Raw genomic sequence first — 8,229 nt, forward strand, 5'->3', positions numbered from 1 at the left:
ACGAAGGGGAGCCTTGGCGAGTGGTAAAGCTGCTGCCTTGTGACCATGAGGTCATGGGTTCAAGTCCTGGAAACAGCCTCTTACAGAAATGTAGGGAAAGGCTGCGTACTATAGACCCAAAGTGGTCGGACCCTTTTCTGGACCCTGCGCAAGCGGGAGCTACATGCACCAGGTTGCCCTTTTTCAAATTTCAATAGAATAACGGGAACACCTGAATCATTGGAGGAGAAAAGTAGAGATTGAATTGTCCAATTCCAAACATCTCGGACTTCAATGGTCCTTGCTGTCCTCGATTCCCTATTTGAGCAAACTGTACACAGAGAGAAGACCAATCAGGGAGCCAAAATTAAACAAACTATAAAAAGATCAAATAGAAAATGGACTGAAAAAATACTAGATCTTTTTGTGGCGGCGTCCATCCTGGTTGCAAAGCAAATGGGGCTGATGATGTTCTGCCAGCCTGCCCCTGCCGCTACTCACTGAATGGGCTGGACTACTTATAGGCAGTGTGCTGCAGGAAAAAAAAATGAGAAATCTATTAGGAAGTGATAATGAAAAAATTAAGGGTGATCAAAGGAACCAAGCATAATCAATAATGCTAGGTGCTTTGGAAGAGGAGCAGGACTGAGAACAAGAAGACGGACAAGGGGAGAACAAACGGCGGTTGTGGTGTGAGCCCCTGGCTAGATCGATGGAACCTAGAGCTATATGCCTCTCATGTTCATCGTGCTGATTCGATTCAAGGATTGTATCAGCTACTCTTTTACCCAGGGCCAGCCCTGCATATATATAGTTGGAAATCGATTAAATGAAAACAACAACAGTCACCAGTGATGAAGCAACTGAACATCCTCTCGAACTCACGGGAAATATTCTCGTGGCTCAAGTAAGTCTTAAGGTCGACTTTCCTCGGGTATTCTGTCTCGCTTCTACCTTCATTCTCTGCTTTGGTCTTTCTGCGTTGGCAGCTAGCCTGTTCTTCCGCTAGCTCCAGACAGGCAGCCACTCAAAAACTTCTTCACTAAAGATGCATAAAAAACACTTGCTATCAGATCAGGTCAAAGAAAACAACAACTGAATGCATGGTTTTTTAAAAGAGACATCAGCCTTGTGAACGTTAGTGTAGGCCATGCCACCGCTCGCAAATGTCACTCCATATTTATCCAGATAGTACAAGACCTGATTGCTAGCTAATTCCACATATCCATCTTAGAGAATGTAATGTCTGCTACAATAATACTAGCTCGTGTGAGACTGTAAAAGTACAGCTGATGAAAACTTCCCAAGTAGATGTAAACTGGTATAGCACTAATTAAATAAACTACAGCAGATCCTTCTAGCACATGGGTCAAACAATTGCTATAAGGATCCAATTGTTTGTACCATGTAAGTGTCCAAATTTTGGATCACACATCAGCACAAAAGCTCACGAAAGACAAAACAATCTGGATTATCTACTAGAAGAGAGGAGAAATCCATATGTTACCAGGCTGTTGGCATCTTCTGGTTCCTGGTCGCTCACTTCCGTGTCACTTGCAGGGGTGACACCGGGGCACCCAAACCTAGCCGCCAAACTACAATCATGCCGTTGCCGCCAGCTGCAACGAAGGTGGCCACCATAAGCATATGCCCGCTTCCTAGCTTCACGCTCCGCTCGGGCCGCCCGGATCTGGAGTTGTGCCCCGCGCCCTGTTGGCCCCCTCTTGCGCACGTCCTTCGCCGGATCCGGGGGCCGCGCAACCGCGTCCTTCCTTGCCGCATCCCCGCGGTAGATCCGCGGTGTGGGCAACGACTTCGTCCTTCTCCGCCCATCGCGTCTCACTCCCTTACCGTCCTTGTGCAGATAGTCTGGAACAAAGAGGCGAAGGGTGGCTGGCGACAATAGTCGGGGAGGGATCCAGCACTGCGGCGGGATGCTTGGGGGTGGCGAATGGTGGTCGAGCACAGCGGAAGGTGCTCGGCGGCAGAGGTGGTCGGGGTGGAAGCTAGGGCAGGTCAATTTGGATGAGGTTGTGATTTGGGGCAGGCTGCGGACTAGCTAGGGTGCGGCTGAGATTCCTTTGTGTGAAACATTCGGGCTTTGGGCGCTCGGCCCAGTTATTTCACTCCCCGGCAGATAATGGGTCGGGCTTTAGTTGCGCCGGCAGATACTATGACGTGAAAAGTAGTCTTTATTCCCGGCAGTATGGCTGCCCTCGTTTGTATACTTCTACCGGCAGTTTACTTGCCTTTAAGTAATTTTGCCAGCAGTTATATGATTCCCGGCAGACAGTATGCCCTTATTCAGATATTTCTCCCGGCATTTAACTGCCCCTAATCAAGGGTTGTGGTGTAGTGAAATACTAAAGCTCCTTGAGGCAGGTATAATCTATCCCATTGCTGATAGTTAGTGGGTAAGCCCTGTCCATTGTGTCCCTAAGAAGTGAGGTATTACTGTCGTTCCTAATGATAAAGATGAATTGATTCCTCAAAGAATTATTACAGGTTATAGGATGGTAATTGATTTCCGTAAATTAAATAAGGCAACTAAAAAGGATCATTACCCCTTACCGTTTATCGATCAAATGCTAGAAAGATTATCTAAACATACACATTTTTGCTTTCTAGATGGTTATTCTGTTTTCTTTCAAATACCTGTGTCAGCCAAAGATCAATCAAAGACTACTTTTACATGCCCTTTTGGTACTTTTGCTTATAGACGTATGCCTTTTGGTCTATGTAATGCACCTGCTACCTTTCAAACATGCATGATGGCTATATTCTCTGACTTTTGTGAAAAGATTTGTGAGATTTTCATGGACGATTTTTCCGTCTATGGATCTTCTTTTGATGATTGCTTGAGAAACCTTGATCGAGTTTTGTAGAGATGTGAAGAAACTAATCTTGTCTTGAATTGAGAAAAGTGACACTTTATGGTTAATGAAGGTATTATCTTGGGGCGGAAAGTTTATGAAAGAGGTATTGAAGTTGATAAAGACAAGGTTGATGCTATTGAAAAGATGTCATGTCCCAAGGACATCAAAGGTATAAAAAGTTTCCTTGGTCATGCCGGATTTTATAGGAGGTTCATTAAGGACTTCTCAAAAATTTCTCGGCATCTAACTAATTTATTACAAAAAGATATAACATTTGTTTTTGATGATGATTGCGTAAAAGCATTTGAAATACTTAAGAAAGCGTTAACCTCTGCACCTATTGTTCAACCACCTGATTGGAATTTACCCTTTGAAATTATGTGTGATGCTAGTGATTATGCTGTACGTGCTGTTCTAGGAGAAAGAGTTGATAAGAAATTAAACGTTATTCAATATGCTAGTAAAACCCTAGACAATGCTCAAAGAAATTATGCTACTACTGAAAAAGAATTCTTAGCAGTTGTATTTGCTTGTGATAAGTTCAGACCTTATATTGTTGAATCTAAAGTAACTATTCACACTAATCATGCTGCCATTAAATATCTTATGGAAAAGAAAGATGCTAAACCTAGACTTATTAGATGGGTTCTCTTGCTACAAGAATTTGATTTGCATATTGTTGATGGAAAGGGAGTTCAGAACCCCGTTGCAGACAACCTGTCTAGGTTAGAAAATGTGATTGATGACCCACTACCTATTGATGATAGCTTTCGTGATGAGCAACTAAATGTCATAAATGCTTCTTATACTGCTCCATGGTATGCTGATTATGCTAATTATATTGTTGCTAAGTTTATACCACCTAGTTTCACATACCAGCAAAAGAAAAAGTTCTTCTATGATTTGAGGCATTACTTTTGGGATGACCCACATCTTTATAAAGAAGGAGTAGATGGTATTATTAGACGTTGTGTACCTGAGCATGAACAGGAACAGATCATACGCAAGTGTCACTCCAAAGCTTAGGAAGGACACCATGATGGAGATAGAACTGCACATAAGGTATTGCAATCTGGTTTCTATTGGCCTACTCTCTTCAAGGATGCCCGTAAGTTTGTCTTATATTGTGATAAATGTCAAAGAATTAGTAATATTAGTAGACGTCAAGAAATGCCTATGAACTATTCGCTCGTTATTGAACCATTTGATGTTTGGGGCTTTGACTATATGGGACCCTTTCCTTCCTCTAATGGATATACACATATTTTAGTTGCTGTTGATTACGTTACTAAGTGCGTGGAAGCTATTCCAACTAGTAGTGCTGATTATAACACTCGTATTAAAATGCTTAAAGAAGTTATTTTTCCAAGATTTGGAGTCCCTAAATATTTAATGACTGATGGTGGTTCACATTTCATTCATGGTGCTTTCCGTAAAATGCTAGCTAAATATGATGTTAATCATAGAATTGCATCTCTTTATCATCCTCAGTCTAGTGGTCAAGTAGAATTGAGTAATAGAGAGCTCAAATTAATTTTGCAAAAGACTGTTAATAGATGTAGAAAAAATTGGTCCATGAAACTTGATGATGCATTATGGGCCTATAGAACTACATATAAAAATCCTATGGGTATGTCTCCGTATAAAATGGTTTATGGAAAAGCATGTCACTTACCTCTCGAACTAGAACACAAAGCATATTGGGCTATTAAAGAACTCAATTATGATTTCAAACTTGCCGGTGAGAAGAGGTTATTTGATATTAGCTCACTTGATGAATGGAGAATCCAAGCCTATGAAAATGCCAAGTTGTTTAAAGAAAAAGTTAAAAGATGGCATGAAAAAAGAATACAAAAGCGTGAGTTTAATGTAGGTGATTATGTATTGCTATACAACTCTCGTTTAAGATTTTTTGCAGGAAAACTTCTCTCTAAATGGGAAGGTCCTTACGTTATCGAGGAGCTCTATCGTTCCGGTGCCATAAAAATCAACAACTTCGAAGGCACAAATCCAAAGGTGGTGAACGGTCAAAGAATCAAACATTATATCTCAGGTAATCCCATAAATGTTAAAACCAATATTATTGAAACCATAACCCCGGAGGAATAAATAAGGGACACTTTCCGGAACGTTTCAGACTCCGAAAAGGAATAGGTATGTGGTACGGTAAGTAAACTGACTCCAAAACCGTTTTAAGGCAATATTTCTCCTTTTTGGAATATTTAGAAAAATAGAAAAATAAGAAGCAGTCCGGGAAGGACACGAGGGCTCCACGAGGGTGGAGTGCGCGCCCTACCCCCCTGGGCGCGCCCCCTACGTCGTGGGCACCTCGTATGCTCTCCGGACTCCGTTTTCGTACACGACACGTATTTTGGCCGGTAAAAATTCATTATATAATCTCCCGGAGGTTTTGACTCCCGTATCACGCAATTATTTGTTTTGTGTTTCGAGCTGTTGCTGCTGCAGATTAGAGCAAGATGTCTTCGCAAGAGTCGGTCGGGGAGAGGTGGGTGTCTCACCTGGCACCGAGATCAATGACAAACAACAATGTTGACCTCTCTGGGCCAGCAACGGAGGAAGAGATGGAGGCCGAATTGAAAAGGATATATGCCATGGAAGAGGATCAAGAAGTCACTCCCCGCTTCTGAGCTGGATTCACAATGGGAGAACTGCAGAGCTCGGCTATTCCAAACTCGGTTATCCCTTACAATGTTAGATTTCTTTCTTATGAGAATATGAAAAAGAGTGTCACTGGTTCTCCCGCAGCTATGCAGCACCCTTGGGTGCAGGGAGCTTTGGCTGTTACAGGAAAACTCCGAAAGGAAATAATGGACCTCAAGCAGCAAGTCAATAAGCTCGAGGAGGAGAATCATATCCTGAGGGGCATCATCGCCAATAACATCACATCACCACCCACGAAAAGAGAGACATAGTCACCTGGGTATGGGCACTCCCCTTGGCAACTGCCAAGCTTGGGGGAGTGCCCCGGTATCATATCACCATCACTTTTATCTTTACCATTTTTCTTAGTTCGATCCTTTTGATAATATCTTGATCTAGTAGAATAAAAGTTCTTAGTATGATCTAGTTGTGAGTTTTGCTTTATAATTCCTCTATGTAATCGAGTCCGTGAGCTATATAATAAAGATTAGTGTTGATTATCTTTACCGTCAAGGGCTTGATTATTTTGCAATGATCCTAAGGGAATAAAAGAAAAGAGAAAGAAATAAAAAGAAACAAAGAGATCATGTGAGTCTTATGGAGAGTAATGAGCTCACATAGAAAAAGTATGATGGATAAAAGTTGTTGAGGGTTGACAAATATAGTTTTGGTCATTGTTGCAATTAATAGGAAGTAATAAAGAAATAGAGGTCTTCACATATAGATATACTATCTTGGACATCTTTTATGATTGTGAGCACTCATTAAAATATGACATGCTAAAAGAGTTGACGTCGGACAAGGAAGACAACATAATGGGTTGTGTTTTCTTACATCTGAGATAAATTATATTATCATGGATCATCCAACATGGTTGAGCTTGCCTTTCCCCTCGTGCTAGCCAAATTCATCGCACCAAGTAGAGATACTACTTGTGCTTCCAAATACCCTTAAACCAGTTTGCCATGAGAGTCAACTATACCTACCTATGGATTGAGTAAGATCCTCTAAGTAAGTTGTCATCGGTGCAAGCAATAAAAATTGCTCTCTAAATATGTATGACTTATTAGTGTGGGAGAAATAAGCTTTATACGATCGTGTGATATGGAAGAAATAAAAGCGACAGACTGCATAATAAAGGTCCATATTACAAGTGGCAATATAAAGTGACGTTCTTTTGCATTAAGATTTTGTGCATCCAACTATAAAAGCGCATGACAACCTCTGCTTCCCTCTACGAAGGGCCTATCTTTTACTTTTATCTCCTACCCTGCATAAGAGTCATGGTGATCTTCACCTTTTCTTTTTACATTTTATTCCTTTGGCAAGCACAGTATGTTGGAAAGATCCTGGTATATATGGCTAATTGGATGTGAGTTTTAATGAACTATTACTGTTGACATTACCCTTGAGGTAAAATGTTGGGAGGCAAAACTATAAGCCCCTATCTTTCTCTGTGTGCGATTAAAACTCCATACCCATAAGTATTGTGTGAGTGTCAGCAATTGTGAAAGATTATATGATAGTTGAGTATGTGGACTTGCTGAAAAGCTCTTATATATTGACTCTTTCCCATGTTACGATAAATTGCAATTGCTCCAATGACTGAGATTATAGATTGTTAGTTCTCAATGAAGTTGATGATTCATACTTGAAATTGTGATTGAATTATTACTCTAGCATAAGAAATCATATGACAAGAATTATATAAGTTGCTGTTCTAAGAATGATCATGATGCCCTCATGTTCGTATTTTATTTTTTATCGACACCTCTATCTCTAAACATGTGGACATATTTTTCGATTTCGGCTTTTCGCTTGAGGACAAGCAAGGTCTAAGCTTGGGGGAGTTGATACGTCCGTTTTGCATCATGCTTTTACATCGATATTTATTGCATTATGGGCTATTATTTCACATTATGTCACAATACTTATGCCTATTCTCTCTTATTTTACAAGGTTTACATGAAGAGGGAGAATGCCGGCAGCTGGGACTCTGGGCTGGAAAAGGAGCAAATATTAGAGACCTATTATGCATAGCTCCAAAAGTCCTGAAACTTCACGGAAGACGTTTTCAGAATATATAAAAAATACCTAGTGGAAGAGATTCACCAAGGGGGCCACACCTTGCCCAAGAGGGTGGGGGGGCGCCCTACAGCACGCCCCCCTACCTCGTGGCCCCCCTGGTGGCCCTCCGGTGGCCATCTTCTGCTATATGAAGTCTTTCGATGGAAAAAAATAAGAAGCCATCTTCTCGGACGAAACTCCACCGCCACGAGGCGGAACCTTGGCGGAACCAATCTAGGGCTCTGGCGGAGCTGTACTGCCGGGGAAACTTCCCTCCCGGAGGGGGAATTCATCGCTATCGTCATCACCAACGCTCCTCTCATTGGGAGAGGGCAATCTCCATCAGCATCTTCATCAGCACCATCTCCTCTCAAAACTCTAGTTCATCTCTTGTATCCAATTCTTGTCTCCAAGTCCGGGATTGGTGCTAGAAGGTTGCTAGTAGTGTTAATTACTCCTTGTAGTTGATGCTAGTTGGTTTAATTGGTGGAAGATCATATGTTCAGATCCTATATGCATATTAATACCCCTATGATTATGAACATGTTTATGCTCTGTGAGTAGTTACTTTTGTTCCTGAGGACATGGGAGAAGTCTTGGTATTAGTAGTCATGTGAATTTGGTATTCGTTCGATATTTTGATGAG

General features: G+C 41.5%; 1 long non-coding RNA gene across 3 annotated transcripts in view; it reads right to left on the minus strand.

Annotated features, from left to right (window-relative positions):
- LOC123131926 (uncharacterized) overlaps window positions 1–2,063 on the minus strand; it is a 4,346-nt gene extending 2,283 nt beyond the window's left edge. The window contains exons 1-5 of one of the 3 annotated variants that reach the window (XR_006464397.1): window positions 1,487–2,063; window positions 865–1,021; window positions 645–779; window positions 395–511; window positions 212–310 (exon numbers count right to left, since the gene is read on the minus strand). This is a non-coding gene — a long non-coding RNA (uncharacterized lncRNA). The remainder of the gene's footprint in view (window positions 1–211; window positions 311–394; window positions 512–644; window positions 780–864; window positions 1,022–1,486) is intronic. The other 2 variants (XR_006464396.1, XR_006464398.1) reach the window with 2 other exon arrangements.
- Between the last annotated feature and the right edge of the window lie 6,166 nt (window positions 2,064–8,229).

Source organism: Triticum aestivum, chromosome 6A (genome assembly GCF_018294505.1).
Source record: "Triticum aestivum cultivar Chinese Spring chromosome 6A, IWGSC CS RefSeq v2.1, whole genome shotgun sequence".
Taxonomy (NCBI): Eukaryota; Viridiplantae; Streptophyta; class Magnoliopsida; order Poales; family Poaceae; genus Triticum; species Triticum aestivum.